Source organism: Ictidomys tridecemlineatus, chromosome 3, assembly GCF_052094955.1.
Source record: "Ictidomys tridecemlineatus isolate mIctTri1 chromosome 3, mIctTri1.hap1, whole genome shotgun sequence".
Classification (NCBI taxonomy): domain Eukaryota; kingdom Metazoa; phylum Chordata; class Mammalia; order Rodentia; family Sciuridae; genus Ictidomys; species Ictidomys tridecemlineatus.
In genome coordinates this window covers 66,901,639-66,920,995 of record NC_135479.1, presented here as the reverse complement: position 1 = coordinate 66,920,995, position 19,357 = coordinate 66,901,639, and positions in this window count along the sequence as shown.

Genomic DNA, 19,357 nt, shown 5'->3' with positions numbered 1-19,357 from the left:
AAAAATGAGAATTCATACCCCATTTGAATCAAATGTATGATATGTAAAGATCATTGTATTGTCATGAGCAACTAATAAAAAAAATTAAAATGGTAAATATTTCTACCATCTTCTTCAGGAACTTCTTGCCTATTTGCTCCTGAGTATTTTATTCTTATGTCAAGTTATTTTCAAAATGCTGATAGAAATTTTTATTGCACTTGATTTAAATATAGATAAAAATTAGGAAAATTTACACTAACAATAGTTAGCATAATTACTATGTTTAATACATAATAAGTACTTTTAATGTCTTTCGTATAATATTTGCATACAAATGTTTTGAATAGTGTTACATTTTAATTGCAGATATTACTTATTGCCATTAAATTATTCTTTAAGTATATATTCTTTATTAACAGAAACACAACTAACACTTAAAGAGTAATACTTACCAGTATAAATGTTTTGGTATATTTTTAATATTTTTAAATAGATAATATTATCTGAAAATAATGGTTGTTTGAAATATATTTTCTAGTGAGGACATTTTTCTGATATTATCATGACATTCACAAAGCAGGTGTGATACTGGAATTTTTTTCTTAATTTATAAGTAATATATCTTTTACAGCTTGTGAAAATCAATTTTATTGTTGTTAATACCTTTATCATGATTTGATGTTGAATTTTATTAAAAACTCTTTTTTATATGATGACAATTTTTTTTAGTTTTCCAGATTAGAATCAAATTTATTGTTTTCTAATAATACAAATGGTATTGTGTTTTCTTATATATTGCCAAAGTTTACTAATATTTTGCTTAGAATAATGTTTCTGAACATTTTCTTTACTTTAAATCAGAAATGAATGTTAAACAAATATTTAAAATTGGCAAATCCTTAAATAGGCACTTTAAAAAAGAAAGTAATTACCGCCACCAAGAAAATGCAAATTAAAACCCTATGAGAAATCCTCTAAAATGGAAATGAGGACAACTACTCCATTCACAATATCCTCAAAAAAAAAAAAAAAATAAAATACTTGGGAATCAACCTAACAAAAGAGGTGAAAGATTTATACAATGAAAACTACAGAACCCTAAAGAGAGATATAGAAGAAGATCTTAGAAGATGGAAAAATATACCCTGTTCATGGATAGGCAAAACTAACATCATCAAAATGGCAATATTACCAAAAGTTCTCTATAGGTTCAATGCAATGCCAATCAAAATCCCAACGGCATTTCTTGTAGAAATAGAGCAAACAATCATAAAATTCATATGGAAAAATAAAAGACCCAGAATAGCAAAAACAATGCTAAGAAGGAAGTGTGAATCAGGTGGTATAGTGATACCAGACATTAAAGTATACTACAGAGCAATAGTAACAAAAGCAGCATGATACTGGTACCAAAACAGGCGGGTGGACCAATGGTACAGAATAGAGGACACAGAAACCAATCCACAAAACTACAACTATCTCATATTTGATAAAGGGGCTAAAAGCATGCAATGGAGGAAGGATAGCATCTTCAACAAATGGTGCTGGGAAAACTGGAAATCCATTTGCATCAAAATGAAACTGAATCCCTTTCTCTTGCCATGCACAAAAGTTAACTCAAAATGGATCAAGGAGCTTGATATCAAATCAGAGACACAGCATCTGATAGAAGAAAAAGTTGGCTATGATCTACATACTGTGGGGTCAGGCTCCAAATTCCTCAATAGGACACCCATAGCACAAGAGTTAATAACAATAATCAACAAATGGGACTTACTTAAACTAAAAAGTTTTTTCTCAGCAAAAGAAACAATAAGAGGGGTAAATAGGGAGCCTACATCCTGGAAACAAATCTTTACTCCTCACACTTCAGATACAGCCCTAATATCCAGAGTATACAAAGAACTCAAAAAATTAGACAATAAGATAACAAATAACCCAATCAACAAATGGGCCAAGGACCTGAACAGACACTTCTCAGAGGAGGACATACAATCAATTAACAAGTACATGAAAAAATGCTCATCATCGCTAGCAGTCAGAGAAATGCAAATCAAAACCACCCTAAGATACCATCTCACTCCAGTAAGATTGGCAGCCATCATGAAGTCCAAAAACAAAAAGTGCTGGAGAGGATGCGGGGAAAAGGGCACACTTGTTCATTGTTGGTGGGACTGCAAATTGGTGCAGCCAATTTGGAAAGCAGTATGGAGATTTCTTGGAAACCTGGGAATGGAATCACCATTTGACCCAGCTATTCCCCTTCTTGATCTATTCTCTAAAGACCTAAAAAGAGCATGCTACAGGGACACTGCTACATCGATGTTCATAGCAGCACAATTCACAATAGCAAGACTGTGGAACCAAACTAGATGCCCTTCAATAGACGAATGGATAAAAAAAATGTGGCATTTATACACAATGGAGTATTACTCTGCATTAAAAAATGACAAAATCATAGAATTTGGAGGGAAATGGATGGCATTAGAGCAGATTATGCTAAGTGAAGCTAGCCAATCCCTAAAAAACAAATGCCAAATGTCTTCTTTGATATAAGGGGAGTAACTAAGGACAGGGTAGGGACAAAGAGCTTGAGAAGATGATGAACATTAAACAGGGATGAGAGGTGGGAGGGAAAGAGAGTGACAAGGGAAATAGCATGGAAATGGAAGGTGATCCTCAGGGATATACAAAATTACATATAAGAGGAAAGGAGGGGTAAGACAAGATAATACAAGAGGAAGAAATGATTTACAGTAGAGGGGGAAGAGAGAGAAAAGGAGAGGGGAGGGGAGAGGAGGGAAGGGGGGATAGTGGAGAATAGGACAGACAGCAGAATACATCAGACACTAGAATGGCAATATGTAAATCAATGGAAGGGTAACTGATGTGATACAGCAATCTGTATACGGGGTAAAATTGGGAGGTCATAACCCACTTGAATCAAATTGTGAAATATGATATATTAAGAACTATGTAATGTTTTGAACGACCAACAATAAAAAAAGAGGAATAACAAATAAATAAAATAAAATAAAATAAAATGGATAAACACAAAGTACTGTTCCTGAGTTCTTAATAATTTTTCAATCTATATCTACCATACAGAGAATATTCAATAGAAGAAATGTCTATAGAGAACTAAGTAAAACTGTATAATATCGGTGAAATTTAAAATCAGCCTTTGGTCACCTCTATTTGTCCCTAAGGGCTCCTGTTCTGACCATAAAAATATATCTGTCAGATCTTCGACTTTATGATTATTAGTCATAAATTAACTGTCATCCTCAGATGCTACACTGGGAAACTCAACACCGCCTTCCTCTGGAGGCCAAACTTCTGATGAGCCTTTCCCAGTCAACAATAGTCTATGGCAGGATCCTGAACCAAACTGGTTCCCAGAAGGACTAGTAGTTTTCTGATGATCACGTCTGTCTCAAAAACTTGGTCAAAACTTTCTTCAAATTACATTGTACTAAAAACATCTTCTTCACTTCTTTGCTTTTCCCCCTTTTCTTTATTTATGTTCTTCACAGATGACAGAAACATATTACATCTAAGTCTCTCCCACTCCTTCCAGTTCCTACCCTATATCCCCAAGTAAGTGTCTTACCAAATCCTGGTGTATATATTTTGAAAACCTCAGTTAATGTACCTCTCCACAATTTGCCACCCAATCCTCATTGTGATTAATAATAGTAATGAATATATGTATTGAAACATCTGTAAAAGCTACTACCTAAAGCTCAATTTAAAAATGAAATAAAGCAGATAAAATTAAAGGTGACAACAAGAAAAATATCATCAAGGAATAACAAAAAATTTCAGTAACAACACCAATGAAAAATAAAAGTGCATATTCTCATTTAATTGATCTCATGAAATTTTTGTTCCTTCACAATGAGCAAGTTACATGTTAGCAAGCTTCTATTTCAAATTTTTATTCAGAGAACAATTGTCAAAAGCATGAGGTAAGGCAAGTAAAAGTTAAAATACATAAACACATGAGGTGGTAGGGAATTGTGCGTAAGTCCATGAATAGTTTTATCTATTTCTGTATCATTAGTGATAGAAAATGAATTTAACAAGATGTATTTAACTCCCTATTAAGTTGACCATGCATTTCAATGTGACAGAGTCTATAGATATATAAAAACTCTTAGAGTTTATTAAACTTAAAATATAGCTATTTTATGATATGATTATGTTAAGATCTGCATTCAAATGGATATTAGACCCCTGTTGTCCGCCTTGGCCTGCTACTTTGGAGCTCTAGTGGGACTCCCGGAGAGTTCCCATTGGTTGGGGAAGTGCGGTAGGAGGGATTTCTGGAGGAGGGATTTGTCTGTTGGTGTAGTGTGGCCCGGGGAGAACACTGTGTGTGTGTTCTGCATATTTCCCGGGAGAGTGCGTGGCATTTGCGGGAGTTTCAGAAATAAAGTTTGTTCCTGCTTGAGTGGCTTGTGATTTTGTGCCCAGCCAGACTGCGGCATTATACATTTCTTCTTCTAGAAAAATCCTCAATTTTATACACCTTTTTTCAAGTTGGTACCAAAACAAATTAAAACCAAACTGAACAAACAACAAAAAACTCAAGTATTATATTGTTGTTTATTTCTACTCTTTAACATTGTCAAAAAGTGAGAAGGTGGAAATAACTTTCCCATATATCTTCAGAATTATTTTATGCTTCTTAGAGCACATTTACACTTGTTTGAAACCTATTTTTATATTAATAAATATTCTATGAGAAAAATTATGAAAGTGCTGTATCAGTCTCTCTTTGTTGCTGGAATAATTTACCACATACGTAGTAGTTTAAAACAAAATAAACATATTCTTACAGTTTTTGGAGGCTAGAGTCCAAAGCTCACTGGATTGTCATCTAGTCCAGGGAAGGGCTGAATTTCTACTTGAGCTTGTAGATTATCCCACTCTCTCATCTTTTCCAGTTTCTAGCAGCTTCCCATATCCTTTGGCTTGTGGTTTCTTCAATGTTTAAAACTAGCAATTGGTGGTTGAGTTTTGCTCAAGCTGACCTGACTCTCCTGTTCCCCTCTTTTATTAATAAAGGCTATTGCTATTATATTAAGCCAACCTAGATAACCCAGAAGAATTGGATATATGTCTTTTAAAGGATATATGTCTTTTAAACTTTATTATAATTGAATTTTATAGGAACTTACTTTAATTGAATATTACTTTTTCAATTTCAAGTGTTATTGACTTTGGGAGATTATATATTACTCAGTTATGCAGGTACAGCCACAGTAGGTTATGACTCTGTGGAAGGGAGGAACGGAACCAGGCTGAAATACATGGATTTGCTCATCGCCACTAATAAGAGATTTAAAGCTTCTGTCATACTACTGAGAGAACCTCCAATTATTCTCTTTTGAGTATTAGTTTTCTATACCAGGTAAAGATATTTATAGGTATAACCAGCCCAGTTGACCCCTGGAATACTTAAAAAATACCTCTAAATTAAAGGCACAATGACGTTTTTTGTCAATTACACTTGATGAGAATTTTAGTAACTGATATTAAATTTAAAAACTTTGAAATTATACAAAGAAATATCCTGTTCATACAATGAGAAAGGGGTTCCCTTAGTCTTTTGTTGTTGTTGTTGTTGTTCACAAAAAATGCTACAGACTGGATAAATAATTAAAAAAACAAGTTTATATTAGCTCAAAATTCTGATTAAAAATCAAGAGGTCACATTTGGTGATAGACTTTGTGCTAGTAGAGTCTCAGGTCATTATGGATCTTTACATTGCCAGAGACTTCTTCTTATAAGTCACTAGGGTTCAATTGTAGGGGCTCCACCTGATGACCTTATCCATTCCTAATAACCCCAAACCTTCTGTAAACACCATAGTCAGATTAAGTTTCCACCCTCTTAATACCTCACAATGGAGATTAAACACACAGTATGAGTTTCAGAAAGGTTGAACCATATTCAAACTATAAGGGGAAAAAAACTGGTTTCCAAAAATTATTTCCAATTATTTCATAATTGGTTGAAAAATATATTTACAAAAACTACAATCCAAGAAGAAATTGTTGTTGTTGTTCTAATTCAGAATATTCTCTGTGAGTTTATGGACTGATTTCTGCAAATGTTCATGGTCACCATTAGACATCACCGTCTTCTGTCAATGAATCTATATGGTTCCTGTGGTATTCTGCACTCTGATGTTTCCCAATTCGTTGCTAAAAAGATGTTTTTGATCAAATTGAATCTTCAAAGTTATACTTTAGGATTTTCTTTATACACTGAACTTTAAGCTAAAAGTATAATTCTTTTTATAACCCTCAAATGAATAACATGCATTTTACTATTCATTATGCAACAGATGAAATAGTGAACTATATTTGTTATCAATATTGGAGTAATATTTCTATATTTCATGAATCATCTCTTTGCTATCACCTGTGATTAGTACTGGATATACTCCGCATTTATAGAAACTATCTTCTATGCTCATATTTCATTTCTTCAAAAAAAAGCTATTTTATGTTTGGGCTGGGGATGTGGCTCAAGTGGTAGCATGCTCGCCTGGCATGCGTGCAGCCCGGGTTCGATCCTCAGCACCACATACAAACAAAAATGTTCTGTCCGCTGAAAACTAAAAAATAAATATTTAAAATTCTCTCTCTCTCTCTCTCTCTCTCTCTCTCTCTCTCTCTCTCTCTCTCTCTCTCTCTCTCTCTTTCTCTCTCTCTTCTCTCAAAAAAGCTATTTTATGTTTCTTCTTTTATTTTTCTCTCTTTGTCCTCTATTTCTTCCATCTAGCACTTATTTTGTTTGCTACACATAGGTATTGTCCAAGTAGTATGCTAGGATCCTAGAAAATAAAGATGAATAAAATATAATCTCTGCCATTAAAGATCATATAATGTAATATATATATATATATATGTTATATATATATATATATATATATATGTTTTGTATATATATATATATACAAAACATTAACTAGTAATGAAAAGTCCAAAAATACAATAGAAACATAGTGAGGTAAATAACTTTCTCCACATGGGAAAGTCAGGTTCCTGGTAAAATTGAAATCTGAGGTGAGTACTGAAAAATTATATTATTATATGTGTCCAGGGACATATCAGATTCAAAGGCTAACATAGAGAAACCACAAAGAATGAAAGAAATGTGCTTAAGAAACCATTGGTGGAGCCTAGACAGTGGTACAGGAAATGCCTAGGGATATTGTTGTGAATTTAAATAAAATAAGACTATGAAAGCTGTGTATGTTGTTATAATTTGGATATGAAGTATCTCCCAAAGACTCACTCTTGAAGTCTTTGTCTCTAATGTAGCAATGTTCAGAGGTGGGCCTTGGGGGAAGTGATTGGATAATTAGGGCTTTGACATCATCCTTGGATTAATAATTTAAGGTATTATCAGGAACTCTAAATTGAAGGAAGTTGGTCACTGGGAATGCCCTTGGAAACTATATTTTACCCATGGCCCCTTCCTCTTCTCTGTCTTCTTCTTGGCTGCAGTAAGCAGCCTTAAGTCCTAATCAATGGGGCCTACTGACACTGGACCCAAACCTCTGAAACTGTGAGCAAAATAAATCTTTCCTGTATGATGTTAGTGTAAGGTATTTTGTTCGCAGAGACAAATAACTAACACAAATGACATGACATAAAGTATAGACACACATAAAGTCAATGGACCTTAGTGTTATACCCATACAAACTAGGCTGTGAAGTGCCTGAAGGTAGAAGTAGGAGCAATAAAAATAACTTTATGGTGGGTAAAAGAAAATGACTAAATTCAAGGAAGAATGCAGAATGTTAAAAATTAATACAATTGAATTGAATTGCATATAAAAGAAAATTGACTCAAAATAGCTTCAATAATACAGGAGTTCATTGGTTTACATAGCAAGAAACTTAGCGGATCAGCAGACTTCAAGATTTTGAAGGGTTCAAAGTATCATTCATGGGCCCAGTCTCTTTTTCTCTCTGCCACTTTTCCCCCTAGTGTTAGGAGGCTCTCTACAGTGATTGCAGGAATCTTCTCCACAGCACCTTAAGCTTCATGCTTCATTATCAACCTGCAATGACAACCACAACAACTGGAAAGTTTTAATTTGTGGATCAAACACAGCAGCAGTTGTATGTGGCCATTGCCAGCATCTGTGTTAAGAGTGTAGTTGCCTTCTGAACCCATAAGAGACACACCTAATTTAAAGGAAAGAAATGGTAGCTAGAAATATGTTTTTTCAACACAGTACCCTAGGCAGGAGGTAATAAGATGTTCAGCACTGGGGACTCCAGCTATTTTATGTGATCCTGAGGCAGGGCTTGCGTTCCAGCAGGAAACTGAAATAGTAGGGAAAATAGTAACTTCAAATGATTAAACTGCATGAACTGAGTTTGGGTAAAATTTGTAAGATGAGAAAATAAAGGCTAATAATTCAATACATTTGGTATGTACTTCACATCCTTATTTGGCACACATGTGGTATATGTCACAATTGGAAGATCTTGATCTATTTAATATAGATGCTGGAAGAGAAGGTAATCTCCCATACTCCCAAAGGGAATTCTAAATATGTACTCTAGTCTCAGACTGTAGTTTAAATATTCAAAAGTCTAATCATAATATTTAATTTACTTATACATACATATTGAAAACCACATACTATATGAAATAATAATGAAAAGATTTTATTCAAGCTTAAGTTTCAATACCAGACTCTATCAGAATGACATTTTGGGATTTATGTCACGTGGATTTCTCCATGAGCATCTATATTATTTGTGGAGTGGTCAATGTTGAATCCTCTTATTATACTGTCACTATAAATTTTATCCAAATCCCCAAGTAAGCTTTTGGTATGTCATTAGAGTATCTTTGCTTTGACATTCTTCTGGGGATGTCTTTGTAATTTCTTTTGTGTAATCCTTTCTCCTAATATTTCTTTAAATTATTTAAGACCTTGGTTCATAATGACATGCAGCCTTTAAACATGGGAGGTCACACTTGCAGAAATAATGACTAATTGGTGTTAATTTTCTTTGCTTCCCTTTTTACTTTCCTATTGATGACCTCTGTAAGTATCCCAAATTAGCATTGATTGAAGTCATTACAGGGTAATGTATGTTCTCTCAATGACATTTTGATGTTGCAAATTAAGTAATTGAAAAACTAAATAAAATAAAATATCCTCCTAATATGAGAGGTATGGTAAAGATTCAAACCTAAAAGTCTTTTTTCTTTTTTAATTTTATTTTCTTATTTTTAAAAGGAGAAAGTATCTTATATTTAGTGGCACAAGATATTCAAAAGCTTACAAGTTCCCCTCTGAGTGTTTAAATTGCACCTCAAATTCAATGTAGCCAGAATAGAACTCAATATCTGTCCTTCAAGAAATGGCCTTTCTTCCTACTTTCACATTTCAGAGAATAGTAACAATATTGACCCATTTTTCTTTCTCATCTGTTATACCTAATGAATCTCCACATTTCTCTAATTAGCTCCTTATTTATACTGTAACACCTTACTCTTTCAATGCCCCTGTCTCATTTTATACATAATTTTGTTCCTAAAAAAATTTTGAACTGATCCAATTATTCATACTCTGAGCCACATTATACTGTTTCCCAAGTTGACTTGCAGTTAGTTGTAAATGTGATTTCCTGATTTGATCATAAATAAGTACTTGTAATTACTTGAACCTGATATCCTGTTTCAACATAGGCAAACTTTTCACATACTCATAGCTTGCTTGAAATATTCTTTTCAAAATGTATGCCAATGTGTATTCATAATCTGTATAGCTTTATACCAGAATTATTTTGTGTCCAATTCTGTGCCTGCAGCATATGTAATACATATCCCTTCACAACAGTTACTATGAGGCATATATTGCTTACATATGTGTTTTCCAACAGTCTTGGATCCCTCAATGGGGAAGCTATATTCTATTCTTGCTTCAATGTAAAATATTGATATTTTGCAGAGGGCAGAGTAAGCCCTTATGTTGCATGAATAGACAAAAGAAGAAATTAACCCAAACATGACATATAGTCCTCTGTTAAACAAGAATAAGGAGCATATTCTAGAAATAAACTGTAGATGATAGTGCTAAGAAATCTGATGAGATTGTGGAATGTAAAATGCATTGCATGAATTCCATTAGGGAGTACAATACTTACCCAAGAATATTAAATTTTTAAATTGGAGTATAAACTCTGTTTTAATATGCAAGAGAGTAGAACCTCCTATTTTTTCCAGCCTTAGAGTGTGGATAAAATGATGACTTACAATTTTTATTTGAAATGAGTCACCATGGTTTTCAGAATGAGAAACAAATTCAAGAATGGGAAAATTCAGAAGAGAAATTGATATTTTTTTCAATGGAGACTTATGGGAAGTGAAAGCACATAAGTATTAGGGGAAAAAAGTAGATTTTGCCCAGAAAATAAATTCCTTATGAGTTCTGTTCAAGTTACCATTGTGGGAGTATACTGTAGAAGATAGCATGGTTATCCAAAGGAAGGTCAAGCTACTTTGAGTTTTCAGGGCTAGAAGCCTTTTGCATGAGATACGTATATTGTCTATGTGCTCTGATAAATTAAGATGAGTAGGTAGACAGTGCTTCTAGAATGCAACATGCAAGAATTGAGAGGTGAGACTTTTTAACTAGCAATCAGAATGTCTAGATACTAGGAGCCTTGATGGAAAAAGGTTAGTTCCCTAATATCTCTAGTTGTACATTTATACTATTCCTTCAAACTGTCAGTCTGCTTAATTTTATTTTCATTTTTCTGTAGTTAATACAAATTGCTATGTAATAAAACATTTAAAATAATAATCATGCCACCATTAGGTATTAAGATTCTCAAACACTATGCATAATTTGTCAAGGAACATTTTGACATTGCTCATTGAAATATCCAAAGCCAACATTGTCAGTATTTAAAAAATCCCTTTATGGTTATGCTGCTTGTAAATATGTGATTGTGCATTGATTAATCTCTTACTGAAAGACATATCTCAAATAATTGTTAAAATCAAAACTAAATTTAGTTAAATATTACCACAGTTAAATATTATCAATTTCTGTCACATAATTTTGGGACATATAAATATAATATATATATATATATATATATATATATATATATATATATATATCACATATAAAAGGAGAATATATAGTGCAAGTGTTTTAATTATTAAAGTTTGTCACAAAATAACATGCATATACTTGGTAAAATGTTCATATAAGTAAATGTGTATTCATTGAAAAATTATGGCTCTTTATTTTATTGCAGTCTTCCAAATTTATTTTCAAGAGAATAACTTCAAAAGCTTTTGTGTCCCTAAGAATGTTATACATATATTTATACATTCTTCAAGACAAATTATAGTGTGTTGTAGTTCATTATTTTTATAGAACTGTTTTAATCACAAATGTATTGTTTTCAGTTTATATTTAAAGTTATGCAAACACATTATTCTTCTAGTAGCCATATATATTATATATCACATATATAAAATATAATTCTGTATATATATATATTATAAAATATGCAGGTATATTTGCATAAATGCACATGAAGCACCATGATGAGTGAATCGTTCTTTATTAATGGGCGTTTATTTTGAAGATTAGTCAGAATATGTCCATGAAATATCTCAGAGACAACTCTTTTTTTTTATTGTTGATTATTTAGTACTCACATGTCATTACTCAGTCAAATTAAAGATATGTCTCCCATACATTTTGAGTCAAATGTAAGTTGTTTTCTTAGATATTCAACAAGCCTTCTGTGTTTGCAAATTCATTTTCATATAACTATACACATGATTATTTTTATCATATCTTCCATATTTTCTTCAATTTTATTGTTCTATCTTTGCCTTATTATTACCTATAATTAAAAATCTTTAATTACTTTAATTTCATCCATTCTGTGCTTCAACTGCCACTTCTCCCTGCCCAAAGCAGAGGACCAAACTCAGGCCCTGTGTGAGATAGGCAAGAACTCTACTACTGAGCTGCATCTCTAACTCCTCCAACTGTCACTTCTTTTCAATCTACTTCCTCTGATACTCTGCATCTGTAAATTATATAACCCAGCAAGATCTTCTATCTCTGAGTATCTTGTCACCGTATCTCACTGCCATCATGTATTCATTTATTTCTGTTCTCAATTTATTTCCTTAGTCAATATAAGTATCTTCTTTACCTTCATTATCTTTCTCTCACTGTGCTGTATTTGCTTAGCTAAGTCAAACCTTGGTTATTTCTAACTCTTCACTTAATCTCTTTTGTCACTCACAAAATTGAATGTGACTGCACAAAGACTTATGATTTCCCTAGTTATCTATATATTAAACCCATGCTCATGAACCATAAGAGGACTTGTCAAGTATTTTTTATCCTCTCAGTACTTTTCCATTCTTCCAACCAGTTATTGTATGCCTACATTGCAGGCACACTCAAGTGACAACACTAACTTATGTTTTTATTTCTCTGAGAAAACAATACAGTCAAGATGAAGCTCTATATTTTCCTATTGCTATCTTTATACACTTACCTTACCTGTAGAATCAGAGTCTATCTTCTGTCTTGTTGTTATGAAATTATTGTATATTCTGTATCTTAGCCCATCTTACCAAGTTGTCATCCAAAAATTCCTCTTTCTTCCATTATCAATTTCCTGCTTGATTTTATTCTTCTCAGAGACATACAAAAATGGTATCATTTTAATTATTCTTAAAAATTCTTCTCTATACCAAATATAACTCTCTAGACCAGCATATTTATATTCTTTGTTTTATTACAATTAGAAAATTTTCTGTTCACCATATTCTAGTTTTCTTCTAAAATTCTCCCTTAAACCTTTTCTTGATTCACAACATTAAAACTACTCAGTGAACAAGCTAGTGATCTGTCTTAAAGATTTTAATCTCTCTTGAAGATTACTAGCTTGTTCACTGAAAACAACAGTCATTTCTCTCAGAGGTTTGCTTGACCTTCATGACACATAGTCAACTGGCATTCCTTTTAACACAGTGGTCACCCCTTCTCAGTATACTTAGTGGACTATTCCTTATCATCCCTTTTCTATTTTTTAAAATAACCAGACTTAAACCTTTCCTCTTACATTTATCCATTTGCTGATCTTGATATCATATATTTGCTATTTAGTCCTGAATCTACAGTGTAGTGAACTGTCGTGTACTCCAGACTAACATACTTAAACACATACTCATGAAATTTACATTTTGCTATCTAATGGACATTTCAATTTATATCCTAAACCAAGCCCTAAAATCCCATCCATTGATTTTTTTTTTTTTACTTTCATAACTTCCCACATATCAGTAGATTACATTGCAATTCTTCAAGTTTCTTCAATTCGGGCTGGGGATGTGGTTCAAGCGGTAGCGCGCTTGCCTGGCATGCCGTGCGTCCCGGGTTTGATCCTCAGCACCACATACCAACAAAGATGTTGTTTCCGCCGAGAACTGAAAAATAAATGTTAAAAATTCTCTCTCTCTCTCTCACTCTCTCTCTCCTCTCTCACTCTCTCTTTAAAAAAAAGTTTCTTCAATTCTTCAATATTTTGTCAAGAACAAAATATTAGAGTCAATCTTGTCTTCATTCTTTCTCTTTTACTCTACCTCCAGTAAACTGGAAAATTCCATTGGTTTTTATCATTCTAATATACACATGATCAAACAATTTTCATTTCTTTTTCTTCTTTAATTCTAATATGGTCAAAGTCACTTTTCTTTCTTGCTTGGATTATTTAAATAGTTCTTCAACTAGTCTCTTTGCTTCTGAACCTCTCATTTCTCATTATTTTCAACACAAAAAAAACCTTGAATTTTGTTCAGATTTAAAAATCCTGTTAGGATATATTTCTTCATTGCTACTGGCTGTCTTATCTCATTTCAACTGAACCTCAAGTCCTTAAAATAACCTACAAGGTCACTTAGATCAGGTGCTTGATTGCTTCTCTAGATTCATTTTCTGGTGCTCACTAACCTCTGCTCAATTCTACTATAAAGATTTTCTGTTTTCTCTCAAACATAACAAGAGAACTCCTAAATCAGGGAGCTGTTTGATTTTTATAAAATACTTTCCCCCAAGATCTATCAATGATATTCACATACACTTCCTTAGGTCTTTAGGCATTTACTTCTCAGTGAGATCTTCATTTCCTATCATATCTAAAAATTACTTTTTCTCAAGAATATTTCTTAACATCTGATCTATGATATATTTTAATAATTCACCTTATTGATTTATTTCTACCTCTACAGGCTAGTTTTCAAATTCCACAAAGAGAGGGATTTTGTCCTTTTGCATCTATGAAACTAATGCACACAGTGATGACTAATTTACAACAGAGATTCAACACTTGTTCCCTAAATGAACAATTGCAGATATGTAACTGTACATCTCATTCCTATTGTTTATGTTCTTTTGTCACTACTCTCCCTTTGCATCATTTATTTCAAAACTTTTCTTATTTTATCTGTCTTTTCAAAGTCTATGTCTACTTTAAATTATACCATTCGAGTTAGGATGAATTTAGGTCATTACCTTTGCTTGTCTTCTTAGCTTCTTGGGCTGAATCACCATTGTTTATCAGTGGTTTTCCCCTAATATATTTTTTTCTCCAAGGAAATATACCATGTGTTTTTCAATGTAGAGCATTCATTGTATTTATTTCTAAAGTATCCTCACTGTGATAATTATTTTTATTATTAGAAAAGTTTGCTTCACTTTTTTTTGACAATTGTATTTTGTTTCTGTCCTTTTCTGCTGGTCAGTCAGAGGGTATATATCTTTCAAGTGAAGGAAATATTTTAGTTTCTCTTCAATTAAAGATTTCTAGCTTATTACATAGTAGTGATGTCTTATTTTATATGATTTATTTTTTGATTATTATTCTGAGGTCATTTTAATCTTTTGCTACCCTATCAATGAGATTTCTCTTACTGAAGCATTATCTCACTCAACACCTAATCCCTACTCCCATCTTTACCTCTTTTTTTGTATCTTTCTCTGTCCTATTATACAGTGAATCAAAAACAAATATTTAAGAAAATTTGTAGAAACAACCATGTTAAATTTGTTTCAAGGAGCCATGGTGGGGAAGCAAGAAAAAAAAACTTCTGGAAAGGTCTTTTCCAATCTTTTTAATCAGTTTGTGAAGAAATTTTTAAAAAGAATATAATATTTTTCTGTGTTGGCAGGAATCTTGATAATAATATATACTGTTACAAAAGAAATGTTCAACAGAAAAAAAATCCAGATTCTATAATATAGTCATTTCAAAAATAGAACACACAAACACACGCAAATTTTGAATACCTTAAAAGCATTACTTATGGGAATTTCTTATTTTCACAGAGAGAAAAAGAAACTTTTATCAGTGTACAATGCAATGATATAAAAAGCAATGTGTATATATTAAATTGGGTCAAATGACATTTCATTTTCTTTCATTTTATTGGTTCAAACATGAATCTAAAATCCCATGCTGTAAGAGATGAATCTTTTTTTAATTAATATTTTTCATAAATTACTTCCACAAATAATTTGTCAAGAACTTACTTTTGGTCTTCCAAATCAATTATTCTACCTAATTCATGGACATTAATGGTAAGCTAAGTTATCACATATTTCCTGTTGACATTATGTAGCATTAACATAATACATTAATATAAACATTATGAGCATTACGATAAATAAACTTATAAAGTAAAATTTATTTGGACTTCTTTCTAATATTTTGCTCAAAAATAAAACATAAAGATTCAGGTCAAAGTTTTAAACATAGAAAGTGGCTTAATATGTATTCATTTGTTCTAAAAAATCTTTACACTAAGTCTTGAGGGAACTCAGATTTTTTGGGAAAGTTTGATTAAAAGCATCTGAATTTCAGAAGAAAACATAAGGAGTATAATCTATCTAAAAGCACTCAACAAGGAGGATGACCAGGAGGAACTTCTGAAATATCCATGTGAGAAGTTAAAAAAATAAAAAATAAAAAAGACGTTTATTACTGATTAACAAATAGCAAAGACAAACCTACAAAGTCTCTAGTCCATTTATCAATGGACTTAGATAAATTGAGAGACATTTACTCAGCAAATTCATACAAACTCAGAAAGAAGAGTGGGATGCTGTGGAAGGTAAAGCTAAGACTATATCCTCTTCCCCACATCTGTATCTTACAGAAATCCTTCTTCACAGAGCTGAGTAGATAGATAGGCAGCATTTCTACTCTCCTCTAGTCACCTAGAGTGAACGAGCTATTCCAGGTGATTTTCACTGCAGGTGAACATCAGTCACATGTCATTCAGAAGCCAATGACAGAAGCACAGGAGCCCACCACTGATGTTGGTCACACACCTGCACTCCATTGCTCCAGGCCCAGTTCCTTGCTGGCTCCTACTCACTGGCATCTCGGTTCTTCACCATGGTCAGGAATTCCACTCAGTCAAAAATGGCACTCCCTGGTTCAGTCATGATGAGCAACAGGAGATCTAAATGTTCTCCAGGGATTTCTGGTCATGGGATTCTCAATTGGCTTGGTCTCCTCTGTAGCTGAGGGCCTCACCATGGTCCTCCCTTGCTCCCTGGGTCTTCAGTTCCAGGTGGCTGTTAGCTTCTTCTCTGTGAACTCTCTCTGCCGGATTTCTCATGTGTGTTGGAGATTGTTTCCCAGTGTTGTCGAGCTGTCTGTCTGTCTGTGTCCTCTAGTGTCTCACTGAGCTTCCTAAGAACAACTCTGCTGAATTTGTACTCAAGTGTCTCAGGGATCCCCCCAGTGTGTGCTGCTGAATTTAGTATCTTGTGCAGCTGCCATGTCACCCGCTTCTCTGCACTTCCTGTGACCTGTATGGATGTCTGCACATGGGGTGTGTCTGTTATCTCTGCCAACTGTACAGTGGGTTTCACAGCAAAAGGCGGTCCTGGAGCAGTTTGTGGGGTCAGTAGGCAGGCTTCTTCAGTCTCTGGGTAGCTTCTTCAGCTGTTATTGATGGCATGGTGTCCCTGATTGACATGGTGCATGTGGCAGCAGGGTTGGAGACCCTATCCATTGCTGCAGGCCACACAGGGTGGCACATACAGCAGTGGGCTGGGTGTCCTCTTAACGTCCACCCCAATGCACTCAGGCAGATACAGGGCAACAGTGGTGTGGTGGTCAGCCTTTGGGGGCCGTGTGGGCGTGAGGCCTGGAATGAGCCTGGGCAGGATGCGCGCCAGTCTCTGCAGTCCATGCAGGGTGGTGGGGCTGCTCCCCCGAGCCCTGGCAGGTGTGGTGCAGCTTGCATTCAGTGGGTGCCTACGTGGTGCAGAGTGACCTGTCAGTCTCTGGAGGCTGTGTGGAGTGAGTCACTCCAGCGTGGTTGTAGGAGGTGAGGTACAACTTGCATGAAGGTGGGGTAGGGTACCTGGGTGGCTGGCGCGTACCTGTAAGTTTCTGGTGGCTACATGTAGGTGGCAACATGCCTGTGTGATGGGGTGTGGCACACGCAGCACATGCCTGTCAGGCCCTACACACTGTGTATAAGTCAGGCCGCAGCCACAGGCTGGGACGGCACAGCAGAGGGTAGGCACGACTCAGCAGCCTGCAGCACGGCCCTGTGGGGGAAGTGCAGGGTGAGTGGGTGCCTTTGTGGAGCCATGATGGGGTGCACTCCGTAACACTCTCGTGGGGCTTGGGGCCATGAGGGTGCAGGATTGCCCAGCAGGGGAACCTGAGGTAGCCTTGGTGCCAGGTGGATGACTGCAGGCCTCCCCGTGTACTTCTTCCCCATTATGAAAGGACCTTCTTTGGTTCAAACTGATCCTTACTGGGACAAGGGGTGGCCTCTGCAGCACTTTGTCCCCTCTTCCCTAAGCCATCTGCAGTCTCCACCTTCCGTAGCACCCCGTTCTGTCCATGCTGTGTGCAGAGTTCTCCCCTGAACATTTCAGCCAGAAGGTAGCTGTTCGCTCTCGGATTTTCACTCTTTTGGGGGAGGTGGCTTGCCCAGACCTCACACAACCATCTCTGTCTCCCTGAGCTCGGGTTCCCTGCCTGGCTCTTGGCACGGTCCCTTAAGTCCACTCCCAGCCCATGCAGGGCGAGGGCTGGCCTCCCTGCCACAGTCAGCCCTGTGAGGAGCCTCTCAGGCAGAGCCCCGTGTTTCAGACCACCTGATGCCTGTGAAACAGAGACAAGCCGCCCAGTGAAGTCCTGTCCAAATTCTGGATCCACAAAACTGAGAAAAATAAGTGGATGATTTTCAGTCACTAAGTTTTGGGATCGTTCATTATGTCCCAGTAAATCAAGGGAGCGGTGTTGCTCCTGAGGCTTTCCTGTGAGCTCTGGGCAGGTGCAGGGTGTTGTCCTGCCTGAGAGTGACAGAGTCAGAGAGCCTGACCAAGGCCGGCCGGCCAGTCTGCTGGGGCTGGGAGTAGCCACAAGCCCATGCCAACATGGCGAGCAGAGCGTGCTCTAGATGGCCCTATGTGCCAAGCCTGCTCCCCACAGGGCCGTCAGCATCTCAAGTTTTGAACTATTGTGTGTCATATTTCCATATTAAGAGATTTTTAAATTTCAGGTATTAACATTGCTTTCATTACTATTAATAAAATATGAATCCTTGCATGTGCTAAGGTCCAGCATCATGTGAATTGAGGTTTGAGGCAAAACAAAGCAACACAGATCCACCCTGAGAATCTTGGGGCTACACTAGGACTGAAGCTTTGAAGAGCCGCTCCTCTCTTCCCCTCTCTCCCCCTGGGCAGCCTCCTTTGTTCCTCTGTGAGCCTCCAGGGCCCTGCATTCCAAAAAGGATTTCTCAGATGTGTGAGCAGTGTTCCAAGCACTGACACAGACTGGAAAGAGGCCCCACCTGTCAGGTGTGCAGAACAGCCCCACAGGGGGCTCTGCAGGGCGGGGGTGCTGCCCCAATCCTGGCTTGGCATCATCTACTCCCTATCCCTAAACACATCGACCTCAGATTGTGAGGATTTGGCTTTAGGTGAAAATCCTCAGGACTGAGATATTTTGCAAAATATACCTAAACTCTGAGGCTATGGGTTGATAGGGGAGAATTTGAAATTAAAAGTTGAAAACAGAAATGACTGAGAAACATTTCCCTTCTTATGGGTGTAAAGATGAAACTTCTCAAATCTGAGAAAGCACACATGAACTCTACCCAGGACAATTTTAGAAGTTGGCAGATTTGTCGTTGAGAAATGGGGATGGAGAAGAGTAAGTGGGTCTCCTCCCAGCCCTGCCGCGTCTCCGTCCTGGGCTGCTCCAGGTGAGCGAGTCACTGCCACAAGGGAAGACGTAAGCCTAGTCGTCA